The following is a 25,981-nucleotide window of genomic DNA, read 5'->3' on the forward strand; positions in this document are numbered from 1 at the left end:
GCTACACCACAGTCTGGGGCTGGGCAGGTGAGCCCACGCTAAGATAAATGCCCTCCACAACAACTCAGGATGGCACCAGTCCCATGCCAGTCCCATGCACAGAGGCACATTCTGCACAGACCTCCAAACCCTGCAACTCCAGCACCCTGAGCTCTTTATGAAAGGAAAGCTGAGGACTTTCCTCAAGCCCCCTGCATAGGACTGCCTTAGGTCTTTTCCACACATTAGCACTCAACCTTTGAAATATAAACAATAGGCTGAATCCCACCATAATCAGCAGGAGTGCTGCTGGCACAGCAGAGCTGGGGGCAACAGTTGCTGCAATAGCATCCATCCCACTGTGGGTGACTGCGTGATGTGTAACCCAGATGTCAGTGCCATTATTTCAACTTCTAATTGCACTGCCATTCAACATAACGGCACATGAAGAGTGTGCTTTTTATTACAAAAGACTTGAAATCATCTCATTGTAAATATCTCTGCACCCCAATATGCTTCTTTTCCTAAAATCAAAAGCTAATTCACATGCCTGATTGCTCATTTAGAGACCAAGGAAATTGAAGCTATCCTTTCCCATGTGAAAAAAGTTCAACTTTCTCCTCATTATTAGGTGTTGGCAAGGCAGACACCAGCAAATTATACTACGAACAGTACATCAGCATCCCTCCAGCCCAACGTTGCCAGGTGACAAGGCACAATGAGCTGCCAGCTGTGTGCTGTGGTGCTACAGACAACCAACCATGGGCTATTTCTGTCCCACCCGCAAGAGGAGCATCCACTAACCTACCACATGCCTTTTATTTATCGACTCCCATCCAGTTCCACGTGCTTTTATGGAGGAAGCAAGGATGGCAGCCTGAGATCTGCAGGCAGATGGAGGAACTGTGACCAAAACAACATGTCCTAAAGCTGTTGAAGGAGAGCTTGCTTCAGCTGCTGTCTCCAACAAACATTAACCCTGGGCCAACAAAGGATCCTGTTGACACTCAAGCAGATTTGCTTGCTAAAATAGATTGACTTTCCAGAGCACTAAATATTCTTGAAATACAGTCATTTTCAAGGCAATTCTTATAACTGTAAAACATCACAGGAAGTAAATGTTGAAGGCTAGGACTTACAGCAAACTCTATGAAGAAGCACTAAGGGAAGGCCACAGTCAACACAAGGAGGGATCAGGTATTTTTTTTTATATAACTGTTACTATTTTTGCATTATAACTTCTTTTGCTACATGTTTACGATGATTTTCCGGTCGACATACAGGTTTGTGTATCCGCTGTAGTACCGCACTTCGTCATCCCTGTACAGCTATTAACTCAAACACTTCTCTCCATCCTTTTAAGTTCAAATACAACATAAAAGGAACTCTAGAATAGGACCATGTCCTGAGCACTCCCAAACTCCCATTTCCTTGGGTAATGTTTTTTTCATAGGTGCTGCTTGTTCTCAGATTAGGACCAGTGGAAAACTCTCAACATCCTCTAGAATACCTAACATTTGTACTGTTAATATAATTAACTCCCATTACCACCTGCATTTGCCTAACTCCAGCAAAAAAAAGCAGCTTTCTTGCCAAAGACCTCACTTTTGGAAGGGCACAGAGCACAGTGACTCAGCCCAGAGGTAGGTGAGAGCAGTCACTCCAGCACAAAATTGCCATGCTTTGTGTTGAGGGTATTTATTAGTAATTGGATTGCCACTGAAATTACAAGAGTGGATAATCTACCCCCTAGAAGTAACCTGGATATTGTTGGCTTGCTCTTTGATAGCAAGAGGAAAGAAAGTAATTATTATACGTGCCAAATGCATCAGCCCTAGCACATGCATGTTCAAAGCACCTGGGGTGTTGTTTATTTTCTCCTACAGTGGTTTGGAGAAGGAGCACCCTTTAAAAGAGAGAGAAGATAGGAAACGGGTCCTTCTTATCTCACTTGCCTTAAAAAAATCTCAACTGATTTTAATTAAACTAAGCAGAAGGTGGCAATTTGGACAAGATTTAGAACACAGCATAAAGAAACCTGCTTCAAAAAGGTGCAGGCTGCATGCTGCTATCAGCACAGCCCAAACACAGGCTGAGGACCACGAGCTGCAGCATGGTGGTGAGTGGGATAAGCTGCAGGGACTCCATTTGGCCACGAATGTATGGGAACTAATATTCTCTACCTTTCTGAATGTGCTGAGCAAAACTCTTTGTGTTCCTATCTTTTTCTTTTATGCTTATCTTTTAGCAGAGGTGCTGCAAAACATGTGGCAGAGCTGAGGAGATTTTGGGTAAGGATGTTTTAAGCTCCCAGGTATGAAAGTTGCTCAAAATCTGCTATTATTATTGCCCTTCAGGAAAGACACCTGTGAAAACTCTGATTACATTCACTTTAAGGCTTGCTGTTACATTTATAAACAGAAGTGATGGTTTTTATAAGCCCATTTTGCTGATTAGCTGTAGGAAAAAAACATTCTAGAGAAAGAAGCACATTTCACAGAGATGTCTTAAACAGCACAACTAGAAAAAGTTTCCCATCTGCTACAATTCCATTAAATGATCAAAAGAGGAATTTTCAAGCTTGTGATTTTGGTGCTAAAGGGTCAGGCATTTTGAGTGACATCCACAGTCTGTATCCCTCCAGGCATATATGGATAGCTCATAGGTGACTGAAAAAAGCCTAGATTTATACACACAAAGCAAATTTTGATGAATGAGTCATATTGCCATATTACTCTTTATTTGTAGACATCTGAGTACACAAACTTCTTCTGATAGATAAACGTTCCATTATTGAGCAAAAATTCATTTAGAAAAATATTTATATATGTATTAAAAAACTTATGTCTGCATATCTGCATGGATCAGTACTGGTCTGGAAACTTGTGCAGATGATGCCAATAACAAAGATGTAAGCCTTTTAGTATAAAACTTGCAGATGCATGTCTGGTTAAGTTAGCGTGTGCTTTGCAGATGAACCTATCACTTGGCCAGCCCAAAGATTAGAGCTGGCAGTTATAAGAGATGAACTGGGGTAGGAGTGCACGTGGTACAGACAGACACAACACTGAATTTTAAGCAAAACTTGTGTTCGTCCTTAGAGGATTTTCTCTTTGTCTTGGGTTTCAGACTGCTTTAAAATATTGAAGAGAAGAAAGCATTCTCTATAATGGGGGAACAATCACCAGACTATGACTGTTTTCAGTTGGGACAAGGATCTAAACAACTGTATGAATTTCTAATGGGCAACCAGCAACGTTTCATGTCAGGATATGATCTTTGTGTCACTTGCTAGTAATGACAGAAAAACAAAACTGGCACATCGACGTTATTTATCTTTCTATACTTCATACATTTTGGTAGTTTCTAGTAATTATTTTTGGTAGTTTGACAGTTCTTAAGTACTCTTTTAAACAATATTATGAGATCTTTTAAACAATATTATGAGATTCACTGAGATAATCCATAATACACAGTTTAAAATTAAAGAACAATTGAGCAAGTCTGGATTTTCCGTTTCCACTCAGTCTGCAAGTTACTGGAACAAATATCAAGTGTGCGTAAGATTGCAGAAGCACACTTCTTTCTTCCCTTCACACCTATGAATAGCTGAGACAGCCCCCAAATTGTCAAAATTAAGGCAGGGAGATGCAGCCCTCCGGGGAGCTCTTATGAGAAGGCTGCTATGGCAAAAGCTGTCAGACACGAGGTGAACACACCTGCTGGCAGCGTTTCCCCTGCAGAGATGCTAATCACAAAGCAGTGATAGCGAAAGGAGCGTGTGCTTCAAGATGAAGAAATTATTAAAGAACAATATGATTAGTGGAGTTTTCCATCCTGAAAGGCTACTGACAGTCCACAGGTGTGAGCAGGCTCCTCCTGCAGCCGGTGTGCTGAGCTCTGCTCTCCCTGGGCTGGGAGGCATAGATAAGTGATGGAACTTGGTGCAGCAGTGGCTGAAAGGACAAGATGGTGCTCCTGTATCAGCAAAGAGGGGAGCTGGGTTCAGTGGATACAACTTCACAGATACCAAAACGTTATGCCCTTTGTCTACAGCCATTTCCACGCACTTTGTTAAAGTTAAAACAGAGCAATACTTGAATGCCCATCTTCCTTCTCCTCCTTCTTGTGCTCCTTCACGCATCGTTTGTAGCTTTCTGCTAGAGGCAAAAATGGAAAGTCTGCTGCTTACAGCTTCTTTCCAGCCTTTGGTTTACAACAAAATTTTCTAGCTTTGGTTATTTCTTGTACAACATCTCAAATTTCTCAACCTTTAATTCTGAAGCTCTATTCTTGCCTTGCCCAAAAATATCTGATGAAAAATCTTAATTGCATTAAATGGCCTGATATTTACTCCATGAAATGCTTATTAATGGTGGTATTTGCAACAATGTAGGAAAGCTTGGTGTGATTTTCTTTTGATTTAACTACAGCATAAATTTTCTGAAATCTGTGACAAACACATGGCAATATGGATAATGAGATTCTGATTAGCAGCAGTTAGTTTACTTATTTTTAATATCTCAGGTTTTAAAACAATATATTGAGTGTTGAACTTTGTGACACTACTCCCAGTGGTACAAGGGTTTCAATCACAAAGCCATTCTTCTATTGAGTATCAGTCTTCACTGATATCACTGAAGAAAGTTCCCCCTCCTGTGTCTTTCTGCTTGCCCTAGCAGATAATAATAACCTCTGTCTTCTGCTGTCCATCACGTGTATTGGAACACATGCTGGAAAACAGCAACTACTCAGATTCACAAAGCCTTAAGAGGAAGAAGGTCTTACTGCTATCTGGTCATCTGAAATTGCAATAATCCAATTCTAACAGAAATAAAATGTGAATGGGAGTATCCATAATATCAAAAATAGTCCACTTGGCAACAAATGACTTGGGTGAATAAAAAAAACTATTTAGTCTATCCTGAGGGTAACATCAGAAAGTCATCTCCTTCCATCAACCTGCTAGTAAACAGCTCTGCTTTGGAGAAGTGTAAATCTCCTCCTCCTGGTGGCTGTGCTCCATTTTTCTGTAAGCCACACTTGATACCAAAATACCATCTGCACCAAACTTCATTTATTACTGAAGGTCTGATAGTATGGTGGCAATGGATATTTCATCTTTTACAGCACGCAGTAATGTGCATGCTGGAACACATCCAAACAGCCTTTTAAAATTATAATTGAAGTTTTATACATGCAATAACCTGCCTACTGAAATGCAAATTAAAAATAATGACTATTGCTGCCATATATCTATCTCATATAGGTAAGAGTTGTCCTACAGCATAAAAACTGATATTTATTGGGGACTTCAGGGCCCACTTCAGCTTCTATGCCTTATTCCTCCAGGAGGGGGGAGAAGAGGGAAAAGCAGGCAGGAGGAACATTTACCTCGTATCTCCACGTAGCCATTCATGCTTTAAGTCCTATTCCCAGCCTGGCTGGAGCCAGCTGATGGAGCCCCGAAGGGCATAACTGCAGGTTCTCCCAGGGCTAGGAGTAGCAGTGCTCTTGTTTTGTCCTAAAGTGCAATCAGCTGCGTTTCACTGTTTATGTTCCCCCATCTATTTTATTATTGCTTCGGATACAACGTGCTCAAGGAGGAATTTCCAGATTGTGCTACATCCCTCACCACTGGTGATAGAAAATTACTTCAAAGCATTATGAAAACGCTAATTGAATAGCTAAATTTCTCCTCAGACATGTGTATGCGTCCCATGCACCCAGCCTGGCAATGCAGCATGACAGGAGCAAATTACATCTGGTAACTTGGGAGCATCAGCCATGCAGGCTGAAGATGACAACTTGTTGGACAGCTGTGGCAGAATCCATCTGAAAGAAGAGCACTTTGTCCTTCTGATCAGCATCACTCCCATGCTCCTCCAATTTGCCTGCTGCTCCCGGTCCACGAGCTCATTTCTGACAAGAAGTTTGCAGAGTTGATGCATAACTTTATCTTTCCAAGAAAATGCCATCTGTATTAAACGCTAAAATTAACCAAGGCTAATTGGTTGCCACACACAGAGTATGCTATGCTCTGCTGGATAAAGTAACAAATGCGTTAGTAGATCTAAGCTGCTCCATTATTCTCTATTACAGAAAGTATGCTCACTCTATTAAACTCACAGTGCTCCAGCCAATTTGAGCCATGCTGCTGCTTGATCCTACATGCCAAATACAGCCACCTCAACTGGCCCCAAGAGTGATAGCTCAGAATCAACCAGAAGGAAACAAACCCATTTAAAATACAAATGCATGTTCTGACCTTTCACATATCTTGGAAGTTATTTGCAATTAGAACCTCATTTCTCTAAGTCTCCAAGAAAACAACGGATATTGAATAGTGCAACTTCTGTATTGATTTGTGCTTCCCAGGACAACGCTGTAGTTTTCTTTCAGATCCTTTATGTAGGATGCCCCTGGTCACCAGCAGAACTTCATGGGTGGAGAGTTCGAACACTGACATCAGTTATGCAGGAAAGGGGAGATAAGACAAGTAACAAACCAGACGCACAGCAAAGAGCTGAGAGCAGTGAATGCTTTGTGCCATTGCTCCTTCTGCATCAGCACAGGAAGCTGCTAATGTGAGGAACAGAGCCTCGCTGCATCCTAATCCCTTCAACAGCCCATGAAGAAATCAGAAAATGGCACCGTGCTGGTGCAAGTGGTATAAGACAAGAGCTCAGAAGTGCAACAGAACTTTCTTAATACATTAAATGCTGTACTGGATAAAATTTCATTTCAATTGGAAACTCATTTTAAATTAAAGTTTAAGAAGTCATTATCTAAGATTTAATTGCATATATTATGTTTGTAGCCTTAGGCGTTACAGATATTCCTTTAATTCACCCACCAATATATTGAGATCACGGAGCAATCACAAAATGCTATGAGTTGGAAGGAACCTCTGGGGATCATCAAGTCCAACCTCCTCCTTAATGAATGCTCCAAGATAACAAAGGGAAGGAAACTACAACAATTCAAAAGTTTTGACTGTTGAATGAAAAACACACAAGCAGTATTTTAAAATGACCAGACTCAGGTTGTGGACAAGCAACAAAACCTTCACAAACCATCTGGCAGCAGCAGGTTTGGGCCCATTTACAGGGAGCTTTCAACATTTTCCTTGTACTATGTTTGAAAGCATATAGGCTGTCATTAGCATGTTAGAGTCTGCTCTTGACAGCCATACATCACATAAAAATAGAAGATTTTCAAGATACAGCACAAGTGTTTGGAACAATATCAGCTATTTTCCTTCAAAACACGAAATACTAGATGCATCCAGTAACCAGTGCCCATGATCAAGCCCACACAGGTCCAGCACAGTATTTGTGACTCCCTTTACTCAGTTCCCCTGGATATTCAATAGCACCACGTTCTTCAAGTTTGTTTAACCTAGAATGTTTGCTTAATTAAAAGCAATCATTGCAGTGAAAATATACTGCCTAGTGTCTGCATGTTTTATGGTGAATTGAGCAGAGGGGACACAAGGAAACCAAGCTAAAGTATTACAGAAATGCTCTACAGAGAGCAAACAAAAAGATAGTTTCATTTCTTTCTTCAACCATTGTAAGTGGATGCAAACTTTTTTCCATGTCATTTAATTTTAAATTAGTCTTCTCAGACATCTGCTAGGATCTGGCAGAATTAACAAAAATGAACACAAATCTGAGATAAGCACTCAAGTTCTGCTTTCGTCAAATTGCATTAACTTGCACAGACACTCCATGAAACTAATTGAATGTCCCCAGCACAATATTCTACTCTTTCTGATTTAACTTTATTATAGTTAGAAGAAATAACAGTACAGAAGGAAAAATGCTGCTAAGAACAGAATAGCATCCTTGATGTGGATCAATAAAAGCAGGCTGCTTATCCTAATTCATTATCTTTACTATTGCTACCTTCAGATGGAAAGAGAATTTCCCCTCAAGCCAGAAAAGCAGCATTGAACACAAAGGTCTTTTCTTTCAAAGAGCAAAGGTGTAGTTTACTTCTGGAATTTCCTGGGAATTTTTATCCCAATAGGGAGAATTCCTGATATTGTTGCAGGTTCCTCCTCTTCCTATGAGGCATTATGATTGCATTTTTCACCATTTCCTAAAGGCTCTGAAATTGCTTTACAACACTGAGGAGTATTCTGCTGACTCTGGACACATTCTGAATTAAGCATGTTGTAAAACTCCTGAAATTATAGGGGAACTGCAACAAACATCACAGATGGTCTTTTTGGATCTATGTGGATAGACATCTAGATAACTATATAGATTTAGATACCTATTTACATATCAATGGTCAGAGAGCATACATGGGATTTTCAAACACAGATTAACAAAATTTAAGGGCTTCTATTTACTCTATACCTGTGGGGCTAATATCCATTCCAACATAACAATCATCTGGAAATCCCACTGATTTCAGCAGTCAGAATACTAGTTCAAATCTACATTAAGAAACCCTTAAATACTTATTTTAAAAAAAGACTGTGAAGAAAATGAAGAAAAGTTTCCTTAGTTAACTATAATCTCATAAAGTATCCTGGTTTTTAAGAAGCTAATTCTACAGGTAGAGTAAACTCACAATTCTGTGATACAGGCAACAGAAGCCACTCATCTAAGAGATCATTATCCTTGTTTAACACTGGGTTTCATTCTTTGGGCATTTCCATTCCTTGAGGCTGCTGTCAAAGCTGGATAAGGAACAGCCATGACGTTTTCATGAGTCTCTCAGATATCCATACTCAGCCTCTATCATCTCTTGAAATACACACAAAACCCCACACAAAACAAATATCCTTTTTTCTGCGAGTAATGGGAAATGAGGAAGTATCAATCATTGACAAAGTAAAAGATGTTTAATATTGATTGCTTTTCTGAAGGATGAGGAAGCTCTTCTAGAGGTCTTCAGAGATATGGGGAGGAGATAGCTTATAGATTTGTTTTCCTTCCTATATTCTCAAAAGAGTTAGGCAAAGATGAGGCGATGATAGATTATAATTCTACTAGGAATGACTAATGAGCAACTGAACTACCATTGTAACAGTAGTGGAGGAAGTAATAACCAGAGCAGTTGGGTTTATTGGGTTTCTGCTTAGCACACTTCCAGTCCCCTCTTAACATCCTGTCCCTTCAAATCACTTTTATGCTCGATGTCTTTCCTTTTATTTTTATTATAGCTGACTTGAGTTATTTCATGAGATTTGACCTTGTGTTCTTAATCTCATGTACTTTCTCAGAATAGTTCATCTTCTTTATTCACCTTCAATAACTGTTCTGTCAAACAGTCTACATAAGCATAACATCTTAGTCTGCAGTGCCAGCCCATGTCTGCCTCAGAAAGAGGATGTACATTAATACAGCCCCAAGAGCCAAATTTCTTATTCTCAGAGAAACATTGAAGAAATAATACCTCAGGATAAATTCTGCAGAAGTACACGACCCTCTTGCAGAAGTCACAGTGGTACCAGTTTTGACAGTAATCACAGCTTCAACTGTGTTGGTTTTATTATTTTTTTTACCTAAACAGGTTGAAAACAAGAATTATATACAAGATTTTAAAGAGCTGCTATTGTTTGCTATGAAGTTTCTTTTCCTGAAAGGGTTTTTACCCTCCTGCTGTGAAGCATTTCTCTACTGAAATATGCTTGTGGAGGGAAAAAAACCAAACCCACATTTCCTATTTCCTGCCACTGATGTTCTGCTTCCAATCCCCCAAGAGCAAACTAGTCATTTCAGTCAAGCCTAATGACACAGCAGTTGGTTATTTCCCTAAGCTTGATGGTTTGCATAGCAATTTTATTCCTCTTGCAACATTATGTCATGATGTTTCAATAGGATCTCCCTTTAGGGAAGAACGTTCAGACCAGACTCATGCTTCCAGCATTGCTTGAACTTGTATTTCCCAGTGGTGGTTCATTTCACAGTCAGTGTAAAGGCATGGCTCATAGTTTCTCATTCCCACTACATATGCTCCAGCCTCAGTTGGCATCATTCCCTCTCAAGAGAAAACTGATAATCCAGAAGATGTTTGGTCTAACTATAATTCTGTCCCCTTCTGACAATAATATTGATGTCCCGTGTATCAGATAAATCCACTTAGGGAAAAAGACATGTAAAAAAAATGAAAAATAAGATACTGCTGTAAGAACTAAGCTCAGCACTCTTTTTGATACCAGGGTTTATTCTCCCTGTATCATTCTTTGTACGAAAGAAAAAATAAGTTATGGAACCTCCTAAGACCTGGCAAGCGCCACTTGACCCCCTGGTTACAGACTGTGTGATGCAACTTTAAAAAAGGCAGCATGAAATTCTCTAAAGGAAGAGAAAGGCACAATGAAGATTTCAGAGCACATCACGGTCAGGTTTGCTCCTCATTCTTTACAGTACAGACTCATGGGATGAGCTCCGTTTCCACACAACAAGATCAGCAAGGGAGGCCATCCTATAGTCTTTGCACACAGTGGTTACAGGATTTTTATTTGGCAAGCTAGGTATCATCTCCAGTTCATCTACAAGACTTCCAGTCACGCACAAGACTACATCTTTTCTACATAGAAGTATTTGAAACATTTCATCCTCACTAGCACTATACAACAAATATGCCACCGAGACAGATAACTATGGCAACTCAGAGGTTTCTAAGGGTTAGCACTGCTCTGTGCTTGACATTGTGATCATAACCATACTAGAACCACGTGCCAGATATAATTTATACAATATATATATGGACACACACACACCAATTTGGCTAGGTGTAAATTGTAAGAAATTACAATTAATAATGATGAACAGATAATTAAAAACTTCAGACATTAAGCATTATTAGGTGGCCCTATTCATTCCAGAATGCCAAAGTCAGTAGGTGTGAAGCAGGACTCTGAACAAAGGCTGGCAGAGCTCTGCTTCCGTAGGGAGAGTCTCAGCAGCATCAATTTCCCCTTTAGAGAATCTATGAATTAACACCAGTTCTGGAAGCTTTTAGACATTTTTTCATTCAGTGGATACCTGCACATCATTAGACAGAGGGAAAAGTATTTTTAATGGAGAAAAATTATATGCAGTGAGAGATTAATCAAGTCTCGTGTAATGCAGAGATTGAGTCTTTCTTAGATTCACTGCAGCTATTCAATGAGTGCAGTTTTAGTGGCCTTCCTCTTTTATCTACTAAAAATTGGATTGAATTCCCCTTGCTTTACACACTAGCATTCTCCAGCTGTGTTAAAAGAAAGTTCTTGACACTTTGCTAATCTACAGAATCTGGCTGCAGCAGGAATAATACATACAAGCATGAGTACCTTCATTTACAGAGAATAGGCAGGGAAGGCAGAAAAAGGGACTGATGATAATAAGTATAATAGTAACTGCAGTAGGCCAGCAGGGTCAACGGCTAATCTTGCTACAGTCCAAAAAAGGTTATTTTAATTCCAGTAATTGGCCCCAACTACCAGCAACAATAGATGTGCTGCCACTTTTATCTGCTTGCTGTTCACCATGTTCCCATGCAGCTGCACTACAAGACGAACACAAATTGCCTGCTCAAGTCAATGAAAGTGATTGCTTCTGCTTACACTATTGATCAGTTGTGTTGCCCAGACAAAGCTCCACTGTACCACCTCCAGCTTATCGAAGACGAGTTGTCTTCAGGTACCACAGTACTTAAGCGAGGAACAGACTAATTTTTTATTTTACTGATGATCATTATTATGATTATTTTTCTTAATGACTAACATTTATATCCTGCTGATCATGCAGTTGCCCTACGGCAGACGCAGGCTTCACAAAAGGTTTTTACAAGCAATATCTCTGAGCCTGAAAGCATCATTATTACTATTTCACATACACGTGATGCAGCCTAGGGCCAAAAGAAGCATCACAATTATGTCTTATAGGCATCGTGCATCTCCTTAATCACAGACAACACCACATCTATTTACCATGAAAAACGCAGACCATACAAGAGGAATCACAACTAAAGTATGCATGCAGGGAGTTGCAGGCAGTGAGGGACACACCATAGTTCCAGTTCTGCAACAGTCACAGGCATTTGTCAGTCTGGCCACAGCCAACTGGGGAACCAACCTGGTCGCTGCCTCAGGAGGTTCAATTTTACTTTCAACTTCTCAGGGAGAATAAAGCTCCTGGAGTGGATGTAACACAAGAATTGTGATTGGTGTGAATAGTTGAGCTCCTTGCCACAAATACTGTGGGTATTAATATTTTATCTCAGATTTCAGTCCTTCAGTGGAGAGAAACTGAACCACATTCACAGTGCCCAGGTGACTTCTGTCTGGATGGTGCCTTGCAGATCCATCCCCACCATCACCCCTCTACCTGCACTCTCCTTGGGCATCTCATCCCTAGACCTTGGTCCAGAGGAATGCATGATTTCTTAGCTTCTCTACTGCTTGAAACTAGAAAGAAAACATGTTTAAGCTCTCCTAGATTTGAGGCCTCACCTTATGAAATGCAAAGTAATAAACTTGTAATAAACTTATTCATATAAATAACAGCTACTTTAGATCCGCTATATTTAGATTAACTTAATCTCCAGAAGCATAAGATATCAGGGAGAAAAACATGAGGCATTCCTGCCAAAGTTTTATCTGCTCTATTTTGCTCATATTAAAATACAAAATTTGAAGTATTTTGTCAAGTATCCAGGAAATGCCCTAAAAATAGAACTGAATAAGTATGGGCCTACATATAGGCTGAGAAAAAATCATCCTGAGTGCTTTGAAGGACGTAGTTAACCCCTGTAAAATTAAATAACAGAGTCACTTCCAGGATTACGTGATTAGGTGCTGCCATTTAATCATTCAAAAGTGAGTGTCTGACCGCCCTTTGTCCCACAGTAAGAGCATAGGGAGTTTGCAGCAGCCTGTTTGAGCATCCTGCCTTTTCAGGGCACCTCTAAATGTCTTTTCTTCCCAGTGCTTTAACTCCACGCTGGTGCACTAAGGTGGAAGCAATTAATTACAGAGGTTTGAGCAGAGCTGAGAGCTTTTCACCAGAAAGCACCTTTATACTGGGTATAAATAAAGCAATCCAGGAATTCTGGACCCACTCCAAGAGTACTGCTCATCTCCTTTCTTTATAGATACTCAGAGACCAGTCCCCACTCCCCAGAAAGTATCTGAGGAAATTATTTTTTCCACCTGCTTATTTGGCCAATTCTCCGTAGCAGAGATAAGAACCACAGCATATGCATTTTGCAGATTACTGATTTCTGTTCTCCTTGCATTTAAGCATTTCAGCCTAAAAAAAGTACTTATTTTAACCCCATAAAAGATAAATTAAATTAGAAAACTCTGTTTAGCACAGAGGAGTTCAGCTGTCTATCTCCAAGCCACGCATGAAATGGAACAGCTTTTAATTTTTCTTGTTAAATGCCTCCTTGGTGGATTATTCGGGGGGGAAAAACCATTCTTCCCCCCCCCCACCTAAAAGTGTAGCGACTGCTTAAGAATACTGCTATGAATCACTGTAATTTCGTGGGCTCTGAAAGAAAATATAAGAACTGAGTAAAAAAATGCAAGTTTGTGTTGCTTCTTTGTTATCATTTACTAAGCTATTTTGTCTAAATTGCACTAAGATTACTACCAAACAAAGCACTGATTCCTATATTTAGAACATGAGAAAACCCAACAAATTAACTCACTGATTCTAAATGAGCCCCATGACATACAAAAAACTCCAACATAACAAAGGGAATAGAAGACAGTCCCAAGTTCTGATAGTTACCAACTTCTTAGCATTTTGGGGATTAACAACTAATTGAGTTTGAAGCTGGTAGCACTCATACCCTGCTGCCAGGTTTACATTAAACAAGTACACTGCCCACCTCCTCCCATATATCATTATAGTATTTGCCAACACTCTCCTGACAGACAAGAATGTACAGAAGCTCCGCATGCTTTCCCAACTTTGCAATGGCTTTTAGAACAATTTGGCTACATCTAGAATGAATGAGTATGAAACATTTATTTTTAGGTATTAACATCTACAAGAGAAAGAACAGAACAAAGCATGTTTACTGAGATGCTCTCAGATTTGCTTCTGAACAGTTATCAATACAAAATCCCCACTCCCACGCGTTCTGCAGGGTATTGGAAAGAATAGGAACAGACAGATAACAAAAGAAGTGATAAATTAACTCTGATTTGTTCCCACTAACTGAATGCAGGTCAAAAAGCAAAAATGTTAGCACCATTCACACTAATCACTTGGGTAAACGCAAATAACATTTCATGTATTTCTTTCTAATTACTACCACGATAACGCAGGGGTTTGTCATCACTTCTGTTCTTTAAACAGAGAAAGGGGAACATGTTCCAAACAATGATGCTGTATTTCAGTCACATAAAATGTGCTTTGAACACGATCTGTTGTTTAGGTGAAAAGCTTAATTCATAACCAAAATTAAATGATTAATATGTGAGAGCACACGTTCAGACTTGCTCTTGAATTGTCTGGGGATACAGCAGCTACTACTAATTTTCTACAGGTGTTCTCCAAGTCTTTTTATCTGAGCTACAAGAGAATGGAGAGAAAGAAGGTATAATTAAGACCCAACACCACCACAGAAATGCACCAATCAAAAAACCCAAAGATTTAAAAGCCACGTATGTTTTCACATCCTGTCCTAGATGATTTTTTCCACTGACAGATGCAAAAGGGAGATAAATCCTCCAGCTCCTCCCAAGCCCCCAGTTTTCACTACATACCAAATCCTCAGCTTACATGAAGAGTAGCTCTAATTTTGCAAGTTGAGCTACATTAATTTTTGCTTGCTGAAGCTCTGACTCATTGGCCTGTCCTGGAAAGCAATCCCAGACTCCTCATTACTGCCCATACTTTTTTTTCTGACCATGCTTCTGCTATTGCTTTGCTTGCTTCCAGAGGGACCCCTCTCCATCAGTAAGGCTGCACTGCAGCCAGTGTTCAACTTGCTTCGCCAGCTGCAACATAGCTTTGCATGCAGATTGCTGCAACCATGGCCACTATCACAAGCATCACATCCTTCCCAGCCCTGGAATGAAGTGGGAAGGGCATGGCAAGGACAAGCTTGCCCATCAGCACCACAGGTGACTGACAGCTGGCAAAATATCAAAGAGGTGTGCTGAGGACGAGGCTCACTGAGGATGCTGCCTCAAGTCTCTTTCTGGAATTGAAGTCTTATGAGAAGCCGGAGATAAAACAATCTTTGTCATTCAAAAAGGGTAAGTTGCCTACAGATCACGGACATGATGGACAGTTATCTCGTTGGGAAAATCTGAGGCCTGACAAAATGATAGACATTGTGATTAATGACACGAAGGGATTATGGCAGGCTAATGAGGTAAACCTATCTCACTGCCTGAGCCAAATATCACTGTGACTTTTTAGGCAGATGTATTGCAGTTCTCCTCACATGCTGCACTTACAGTATTTACCTTGCATGTGTATGGAAATACTTCTAAAGAGTGACTACAAGCTTTCTCTGGCCATTCCAGTTATACCTACAAATTATCCACCATTGTTCCCATTGATCTTGAATTGACTTTTTAAAGCCAAATTTAATTGTAGTTACTGGTCAAACAACTGTCACCCTTAGCTCACATGTCTTCAAAAATGTTCCCCAGCCCAAGGAATGCCACCTCCCTGCTCATCTCCCTGACTGATGCAGGTGGTAGACACAGAGAAACCCTCATTCAGGGGAGTTGGGGTCACAGCTTCTGTTTACATCAGCAAATTTGAAAATGAAGTCACTCTTTAAGTGAAGCAGATATAAATTCATTGAAAAATGATCACAGTGGACATCTGTGTTTGTCATTCAGGCAGCTTGTTTAACACTGGCTAAAATCTAGATATATCTAAGACATGCATCTTCTCTAGAAATAATATTAAGATAATGCATATTTTTCATCTGCTTAAAAGCAATGTAAGCTGAAGTTCTGTGCTGCTTTGAGACTCAGCTCCAGTTGGGTTGTGGTGTATATCTCAATACCATAACTGCCAGAATCAAAGCTAAATTAGGATGGAGTGTATCATGACATCAAAGCAAGAATCTCAGCAAGCACTCACAATAAAATGCTTTTATCAGCACCATAAGACAGTCAGCAATTCAAGATTTAACACGTTGATTTGGACTCACAGTACAGCCACTCTGAGTAACTTGCTCCTAAGACTTATAATTCCTTTTGGAAAACATTATAGTCCACTTTGAAGGAATTAAGTCCATTTGGCCTTGATATCATATCAGAGGATTCCTTGAGGCTTATTAAGAGCAAGTGACTTCTTTTTGTCACAAAAGCAGTGGTAGATCTTATGAAAAGGCATTTTTTCTGTAGAAGCATACAATCCAACAAGAGCAGCTATTAATTTAAGGGGAATTAATAAATATCTTTGAGATGTTAGATCAGTGTCCTTCTAAAACAACCACGTTACCAAGGGATAAACAGTAAAAAACCCCTCACTTGACAGTACAGAAACTATTCTGTAAACATGAACACTAATGTACCTTGCTACTCAGAACATCTACTCTTTTCATCTGCAACAATTTAGAACTTTGGAAAATAAACTGGACCATATTTTTAACATAAAGCATATCATGCATACAGATGTGTTTTCACAAATAAGCTGAAATTATATTCTTTCTACATTAGAACAAGCTTATTCTGTCACCTACATGCAAAGCAAGTAATCATCTAACCCTCATCTTCCAAGGCACTGTGGCACTAAAATGCAGAAAGGTGCTCAGTAAGACTTCCAAAAGCAGAACCCTGATTAACTCATTTTAGAATCACTGCTTTCATGAGAGGGACATCAGAAAGAACTAAATAATTAAAGACAGGCAGGCAACCACATATGCAGATCAACAGGTCACTACGGTGCTTTGCGTAGGTGTTCTGCACTTCAACTCATTTGCAGCTTCCATTTCACAAGTCTTTGCATTTAGACGTACAACTGTTTTGAAATTTCAGCTTTTATGCTTCTGTGTTTTCATGGAATTATCTGCAAAATAAAGAATCCCTGACAGCTGTAAAACCATAATATATTAAAAGATTTCTATGCTCAAACACCAGGAAAAAAAAAGAAGTGGTAGCACCTGAAAACAAGCAAGCTACTGCAAATAGATGCAACTATTGTATTCTAATATATCTTTAGGAAATTCAGAACTAATACATCATTGAGTTCCTACCAGTTTCCTGAACTCTGAATATTTCTGCATGGAAAGAGAACACTGACTCTTCCCACTAAGCTTGGCACACTCAAAAGGTAAGCCATCTAAATATATATTTAAAAAATCAGGTCCTTTATTCTTCAAATACAAGTAAAATACTTATTTTCAACAGTTACATCCTTCCTATGCTGTGTTGTGGTATGGCCCTGGCTCAGGGTGCAGCTTTGTCTTGTGTGTCTTTGCCTGAGGACAAACCAGTGCATTACCTTGAATTCCCATAGATCTGTTGTAGGCCTCGTTTTGAGGGAGAAAGTGAGAGATTAGGGATATCAGAAATAATGGTCATGAAGGCATAATCCCTCTGGACATCTGCCTTCCTCAACTCTAAATCCCACCCATCCCCCCCTCAAGCCTCAAGGACTGGTTCAGCATCCATTCCTGTGAATAAATGTTGTAGGGTGGAATGAGCAAATCCTTCATTACCTCGTTACCTTTCATTTGGTGACCTTGAGGCAGTTACACAACCTTGTTTCACAATCTCACTGAGCCAGAAACATGAGTGAAATGAGGACCACACTCGAAGCCAGCCGCTCCAATTCATCTTGTCTTTCAGTGGTAGACAGATTGCAATACACGTTGCAAATAGATTAGTTCGCCTGAGAGCAATCTATTTTTGGTAACCAACTTGTATTCTGAAATCACAAAAACATTATTGTTTAAGGGAAACAGGAAATGATCAGTGTATGCTGTTGAAGTGTGATATTAATGCCCAATCAGTATTATAAAAGGAAACATCTCTCAGGCTTTGGAGAAATTATTAGTAAGAAATAGAGAAGGTCAAACTCCAGTGCTTTGGAAGCTGACTCCATGTTAGCTATAAGGTAGCAGTGGTTGACAAACTTCAACTTTGTGCAACAGATTTGGAAACTGTAGTGTGTGTGAACAGGACCACTGCTAGAATAATGCATTTGAATAGAGGAAATTCAATCCAATCACAGGTAGTGGCTATCACATTGGAAGTTATTCACTCTGGTGCTATCAAACAATAAGAATAGTCAAATCTGAACTCTCATCTCCACTTTTTTGCCATCTCTTTCGGGTATTTTGTGTTGAATTAATATTTGGTATAATATTCCTAAGCATTCTGAAAAACAACACAGCTTCCACGCAGGACATATAGTTGTACAAGGACAAATGGATGGATCAGCTGAGGCATCAGCTGCAAGGAGAACAGCTTGAGACACTTAAATATTTCAAGATATTGGTATCTTGCTAGTCCTGATGGGTTTCAAATTTTTTTCATACTGAGTATTCTCATGAAGGTCCTTCAGGGTAATGATTTCCCAAAGTACCACACTTAACCCAAACCTTAGTGAAGTGATCATCTTGCAAAAACTAAATTTGTAAAGTCTGACGTGAAGACTTGGTGATTTTTCAGGAGTGTACTTGAACACTGGTATGTCAATGGTACCCTCGACTTCCATGGCTCATTATCCATTGACTGCTCTACATGTTTTAATTCAAGGACAGTCATAATGCAAAGAAGTCCCATTCCACTCTCACTGGCACCAAGACAGCGGAGTTCCTCTACCACTATGGCAGAATTACTTAGAAATCAAATAGAATGAGATGTCAAGAATTTGAACCTTTTGCTTTTTTCTGGTTGGCTTGACATGCTGGTAGTTAGCTGCACGTTAAAAGAAAACTCTACACTGTACCAGGCAAAAAGTTGCAATTGATGAGATACACCTCCTGAAGCAGTGGTGGTCCCACGCTTCCACATTTCATGCATTTTTTGCCATCAGTACACCTTACTCTTTATTTGCATGCGTTTGATACCAACTCTTCCCTGAAGTCACAAAACTTTAAATACCATGCATTTTCACTTCAAAGGCCAGGATAAGTCTCAGTTTATTCTTGAATACAGAGCTTTTTGTCTCCAATCTTTGCCCCAAGTAAATCAATTCCTATTTAAATAGCAGTGTCTTTCTCTTGCTGTTCAAAACCACAAGAATAGTTACACTTACTCTATACAGAAAAGAGTTCACCTCATTGAGTACTTTATAGACTTCGGTGCCAACTGGATTGCTAATTTACTCTGTCAAATTAAATTAATCTGTCTCAAAATGCACTCTTACATTCAATGGATCAGAGATGAACTGCAAGTAATTCAATGGAAGGCCATGTTCAGATTAAACAGTGTACTACAGAAAAACAGTTGAAATTAATAGAATTCGTTCAGCTATGGGGAAGATTCACATTCAGAATGTCTTTCTGGAGAAGAGCCTGGAATTTCTCTTTGTTAAAGATCCCATATTTACAAATTTTTGACAAAGTTTATTTTGAAATGTAAAATGAAACTGATGTATCAACAAGTGTCCAAAAGGGGCCCTGCCATAGCTGTACAGAAATAGTCTCCTGAAATTACCAAGTTAGCTAAGTCAAATCTAAATCCCTTCCACAAATCCCCATCTGCAAACACTCATACATGCCACTTTGGATGCAACACTGCTATTTCTATTCCAAACGATTTACTGTTCTTGAGTTTTTTCTTTAGATCACAAAATGTAACAGAATAAATAGAGAAGGTAAAGGAGACCAGCTGAGGTAGATGCTGCTTTGTCCACTGACACAAACAAGTTCTTCACATTTTTTTTTTACATGCAGTTCCTACCAATCTTAACTAAGAACTAATAGGAGACACTGTTTCCTAAGTTCAGGTTCATCAAAGAGCTACTCTAATTAAAAAGTATTTCTTCAATTTTGACGAGACATGAAAAATATGAAAAACCTTATCTCCTGCAGTAAACCTATGCTGACATTATAATGGGGCTTATAGGATGCAGATAAACGTTAAAGCCATGCTGAGCAGCACAGCCCTCAAGTTCCTTTTTATTAGTAACATTTAACAGCCTTTATACTTTTGCAATGGATTAGTTGCACTCATGTCTGACACTTAAGAAATTAACAAGACATAAATCATCTGTAAAAGACTTCTACTGCAGTGACAACTGATTTCAGCTGTTTTCACTTGAAAGGAAGAATATTAGTCTTTTGTGAGCAGCCCTGGAAGCACTGAGCAAGAACCATCCTTTTACGTGAGAGCTGGGAATTTAGCAGGAGTGCTCAACCCTTTGCAGAATCAAACCTTTAATTTTTATTCTGCGAGAAGAACTTGGAAGAATTTGCTTTAGCAGAATTTATTGAGATGTACTTTATATGCACAGTCCATAACACAGATGAATAGTGCTAGATGTTTACGGTATATTTAAGTACACTCATGGGAACCATCCTAACTCAATTCTGTAATATCAATTTTGTTATATATTTGCTGTGGGGAAGATGTTAATAGGCTGTTAAAACAGTCTCCAGAAAAAAAATGGTATCAACTTCATAAATCCTAAAGCATCTGATTTCAGTTTTTATGTTTATTCCTTTCACTAAGATATCCAAAAGAAGAGTTAGACTCCCAGTAAATGTTTTATAGGTTACACTGCTTTATAGTCTTAAAATGATGGTAGTTGTTAGCTAATTTTGTCTCATAGGAAAAAAGGCAGTATTCTGCCTCTACCACATCCTCAGCTTAACTGCACATTCTGTAGCCACTGCTCTTCAAGGAATCATAACTGAAAGTTGGGATTTCCGTTCGCCTCTCTTGACAGAGGTTCCCTGAGCAAAGCACTTCATTATGAACCACACATTTCCACGAGGGAGGTGAGACCAGAGTGAATGACTCCACTCAGGTATTTTCTCACTGCAGTAGGGACCAGAAACAGCCTAGGCTGAAACACAAGCATACGGAAACAAGGCAGTAAGAACCTTCAGTAGTTGCACCCTTAAAGAACCCGTAAGCACATTTCTACCTAAAGAGGGCAAATGCACACTGCAGGTTACATCAGCCTCACAATACACAATATCTACACCAAATGACAGACAGCTTTTGGCCAAACTAGCATGTTTATTTCCTGAATTGCAGATATTCCCATAGGTAATACAGCATCACTTTACATACAGGAAATCAACTAAGTCACAAGTTAAGTTAGTGTAATGAAAGGGTCCCTTGATACCAAACCATCCCCTCCTTATACTCCTGAATCCAATGCTCATCCCTGTGGTGCCTTTCCCCTTTATCTATGGCTTCATTTAGGATACCTGATGAGTTTAACTTCTCAACTGGAGCACATCACACAATGCAAACCCAAGTGAGCTTTGTAAAGCCTTCACAGCTAGCACTTACCAGAAGGCCCAGCACTTCCCTGCTCCCTAATGGAGACACACATAAGGAAAAGAAAAAAGTGATTTCTCAGCCAACTACCAATAGATCTCACTAGATCTGGAAGCAGTAATGAATAAGAAGAGATAAGTGTTGCTACAGGTGAAGGAAATTGGCTGCAAAGCACACTCCTGAAGCCATGTGGTCTTCCCAGGTATCAGTGCTGTCACTTTCAGATGAAACATCTCTTAAACAAAAACCTCTTCAACACCTTTCCTTCCAAAGCTCAAAACACACTGAATGAGTCTATTTACTTTCTGAATTAATAGAACAAATTGGTCTGCAAGGAGGCAAGTCTGGCTAAGGAAGGGAACTGTCTTGCCTTGCCCTTCTGCTACAGCTCTGCTATACTGCACTTCTGTCATCTTTATTGCACAGGCTGCTTCCCCTCTCTTCCTCACAGAATGAGCAGCAGCTCCAGCTCTCTGGATGCTGGGGGCACTGCTGCACTACTACACATTTCATCTCATTCCCCTCTTCACTGAGCTATGCCATAGTTGATGGGGTGGAAAATCTGGTAGTCTCCCAACAAAGCATGAGTCAGCCTCAGTTCAGCCCTTTTTACACCCTTCCCCATCTCCCCCAAACAGCAGAGGCTCAAGTTCAAGCCAGCTTTCACATCTGTGTTTCACCAATTCTATCTGCCTTGCACAAGGGAGAAGTTACTGAGATGTTAGTCTTACCTTCTCTCCTGAACACATAAATGCTTTGCTACCACTCCAGAGAGCGATTTAAATTATTTTGGACAATTTAATTCCTTGAACAGATTTATTCTACTCCTCTCTCTCTTAACTTACATTAAGGGTAATCCTGATTTACTTCTAGTACAAACACAGAAATCTTCTCCAGATTCTGGCTGTGCTTCGCCTGCCTATCCATAGGATGCACCTGATACAGCAGAAATCCATGTTCATCTCTAAAGAAAGCAACAACCCCACAATGATCAAGGACTTCATGTGATATTTGTTATTCAGAAGTATCTAGGTCAGTAGCGACCGAGGAACATGCAGCCTTCTGTGATGCAGTGAACTTCAGTCCCCCAGGCCAATATAAAAATCTCATTTAGCAGTGTTTGGCTGCATGACAAATTGAGAAACTTGTCCAAATATGATTTATGAATTCTATTGTGCTTCTATGAACTACCTTGTGACTCTGCAGTGTCTTATGACCACTTTTATTGTATCCCACCTTACAGCTCTTATGCTAGGAATACAAGAGAATAGTTTTGGTATGTTGGCTCTTAAATAATTGATTGTTAAAGATTACAAACTGATGAACAGACCTAATCTAGAGAGAACAAGTGACCTACAGCACTCTAGATAAGCCAGTTTTCTCCAGTTTCCTTAGAGATGTGGGACTTGGAAGGTTGTGCTTTACCCAGAAGCAAAACAAACAGATATTAGCAGTAGTTTTGTTTTTGTTTTTTAAAAGAAGAGTCTTGGTCATCCTGGGAAGACATGCAGAAATCAACTACAGACTTCAAAGACCATTCCTCGCTTCTAGCCTGCAGTTGCTGATTTCACATCTGCAACCTGTATCATTAGCAAAGTCACAGAACCATAGAATGGCTTGGGTTGGAAGGAACAAACCAAGAAAAGGATTGCCAAGAAAGGCAATACAGATCCAGGAACTGTAACTGATAGAGGGTAATCTCTTTAAAATTGCTCAAGTGTGTTACTGACCAGCTGCACTGTAAGACTTCTGTGGTTAAATAAACAAATAATATTTTATTGCTGACAATTTATACAGGATTTTATGTTCCTACCAAGATCTGAGCCTTACAGTCAGCTTGTGAAAGAGGATGAGCTGGCAGTACAAAAGCAGATCTGCAGCAGAAAACAGAGCATAAATGATGAAACAGAGTTTGAAGCCAAATAGCATTGCATGGCTCTGCCATGACCATCTCTTTAATTTCCTCTTAATTTCAGCAAAATAGAGCCAACTGTAACACCCTTATTACCTTCCCTGTAACGTGAACATTTTGCTTCTTAAAAATAAAGTTCTGTTTACAGTTAAACTGCAGTCCAAAAACAGACAATTTCATTTTGAAAACAGGTGCACTTCCTGTCTTACAAAAGAAAGGGGAAATCCTGAGTTTTAGAAGATGCCCACATCAGTTTCTTTGTACAGAAAAAAGCCCTAAAGATTTACTCCAAAGAGCAATATTCTCAGTAGAAGAACTCCCACCGACTTAAACCCCACACAGAAAAGACAAGTCATAGAGCTCACACACACCCCATCCCTTAACATTTGGTCTGATTTGCTTGGATGGCAGACAAAACAGATTTCTTGGAAAGGATGTTCCACCAGAGAACACAGATTTATCACTGAGTTTGTCACTGCTGTGCAGGAGGATGTTGTCCCACAGGGATTAGGGATCCCTTGCTCCCCCCACCGGGCATAAGATGCAGAAATTACCTTGAGTAACATAAATGTATAACACATTCCTACAATGCTGTTTTGCAGATAGAAGCATCTTTTTGTGCAGCTTTAAGACTCCAGAAGCACTTCAGACCCATCTCTTTCAAGCACTTCAATTTTGCAAAAAGGTTCAGTAGAATACTCCCATGCACAGAAGGGTAGCAAATAACACTAATTTCAGCCAGTTTTACTCCCAACGTGATTTCATAAAAATCAATACAAAACAAAATGCAAGAACTTTCATAATGCCAACAAAACAAAGGCTTATTTTCAAGCAGTAGGAGCAGTAGCAATCATTAGAAAGTTGATATTCTCACCCTAGCAGTGTGGCTGCCTTAGAAGAAGGGAGCAAGGAAAGGGTCTAGAGAACAAGAGATGAACACCTGCATTTTAATGCTGTCACAGTGAGAGCACAATTCCTCCTTTTCACTAGAAGTTGATCTTTTTATACTAATAGATTTCCTGCCCTGTTTTGACTAAATATAGCAAATATTCCAAGAAAAAGCAAGCACAAAGCCAGTAAACAAGGCTGCCACAAGCCCAGCTGATAACCTGAGCTAAATAAAGCATTTAAACTCAATTCTGGGAAGTTTTCTTAGAAGTGTTGCACCACTGCTTCCCCTGGGGAGGGCTGTACTAAAAGATAGCGTTACATTTGTACACGTAAATTAATGTGGTATAATAAGTAAATAATAGAGAACCAAATCAAACTCAAATATTAAAGCCTATTTTCTTAGAACAGTAATTTAATGACTCAGCCGACAGCTCAAGGAGTCTGCGTTTCAATGCCAGAGTTTGCTAATAGCATTTGGAGGCTGCACCCTAGGAAGTGCTGACTTCAACTTACTCAAATAACACACTAAGTAGTACTTTTGAAATTAAAACTGCCAAGATTTTGAAAATAAGTTCTATCAGAACAAAAGTCTAAAGATGGCTGTAAACATTTATGAGTGGAACACATAGCGTTAATTTAAGATGCTTTTTTTTTTAAAGTTCCTTTGCACACAAAATTCAGAACATCAAGGGGTAGAAAACTGAAGTAGTAAATAACAGATTAGAAAAGAACAGAAAGACAGCTGTAGTAGTCAGAAAACATGTTAAAATAGCAAGCTAAGAGAGACATCTGTGTGAAGAAGAGCTCTGCGGGGTGACATCAGATCCCACTACAAAGGGTGAGATACTCTGAAGCTATTTATACTCTGTAAAATGATTGCAATTTTGAGACAATTTTAGGAGACATATCTGACAACGTTGTTTCACAATGACTTTGTTTTGGTTGTGTCAGATAATTACTGCAGATATAACAACATGTCTGCCGTATGCTGGAACATCTCCATTTCTGTGCTGTTACTAAATACCTGAGCTTTGATTTGGAAAGCAAGTGGGATTTGTTAGGAAGAAATGACAAAAAAAGTCCTAAGAGAAACAGGAATATATAGAAGCAATTTAATATTAACTACTTAATCTGATAGTTCTCTTTTAATAAATCAGTATCCATGGGATATGATTGACTAGCATCAGTTACATGGACATGTAATTATTATCCCTTTACTATAATGCTGAGAGCTCTATAAGTCATATTTAGAGTCATAGGTGCATTTAGCACATTATCTATCAATGAGGGATGATTCTAATGCTTCCAACACTATTTAGCATAGAATAAGTTTGCCCTCTTAACTAAGATCTCATATTATAAATTAGTAAGTGACCCGTCCTTTCACAGCAGAACACGAGCAGACACCAACATCACTGACAAACATCTCTTTTCCTTTGCCATGTGAGAAAATTAAAGCAAGCACAAATATTCTGGCCCCTGTAAGGTCAATGATGCTGACTCCAGTAGCACAACAGATGACCCTGCCTTGAGCTCTGTGGTTTGGAGCCCTCTGGCTCTCAGCACCAACAGGAAGCAAGCAGTGAATCTCTCGTGTTCTGCACAGCACAAGTGGAAATCCAGGCTCCCAGCTGGGCTTCTCTTCAGCTTCCAAATTCAGACTATCCTTTAGAAAGCAAGTGTGCCCATGCTTTGCAAATGCACAAAGCATCTCCTATCTATCATGTTCCATCCAGGTTCCTGCTGTGATTTTTGTGGCGGTAATTCATGGCCAGCAATCTGATTCCATTCTGAAACCACTGAGCTGG

The 25,981-nt window shown here is 39.6% G+C and overlaps 1 long non-coding RNA gene across 8 annotated transcripts in view; it reads right to left on the reverse strand.

Moving 5' to 3' along the window:
* LOC116236852 (uncharacterized) overlaps positions 1–25,981 on the reverse strand; it is an 89,343-nt gene that overhangs the window by 37,689 nt on the left and 25,673 nt on the right. Inside the window, exon 2 of one of the 8 annotated variants that reach the window (XR_016470156.1) lies at positions 17,629–17,837. The exons of 6 other annotated variants lie outside the window; for them this stretch is intronic. This is a non-coding gene — a long non-coding RNA (uncharacterized LOC116236852). Of the gene's footprint in view, positions 1–17,628; positions 17,838–24,156; positions 24,247–25,981 lie in introns of those variants that run through there. One more of the 8 variants, XR_016470155.1, reaches the window with a different exon arrangement.

Source organism: Phasianus colchicus, chromosome 11 (genome assembly GCF_987193195.1).
Source record: "Phasianus colchicus chromosome 11, bPhaCol1.hap1.1, whole genome shotgun sequence".
NCBI lineage: Eukaryota > Metazoa > Chordata > Aves > Galliformes > Phasianidae > Phasianus > Phasianus colchicus.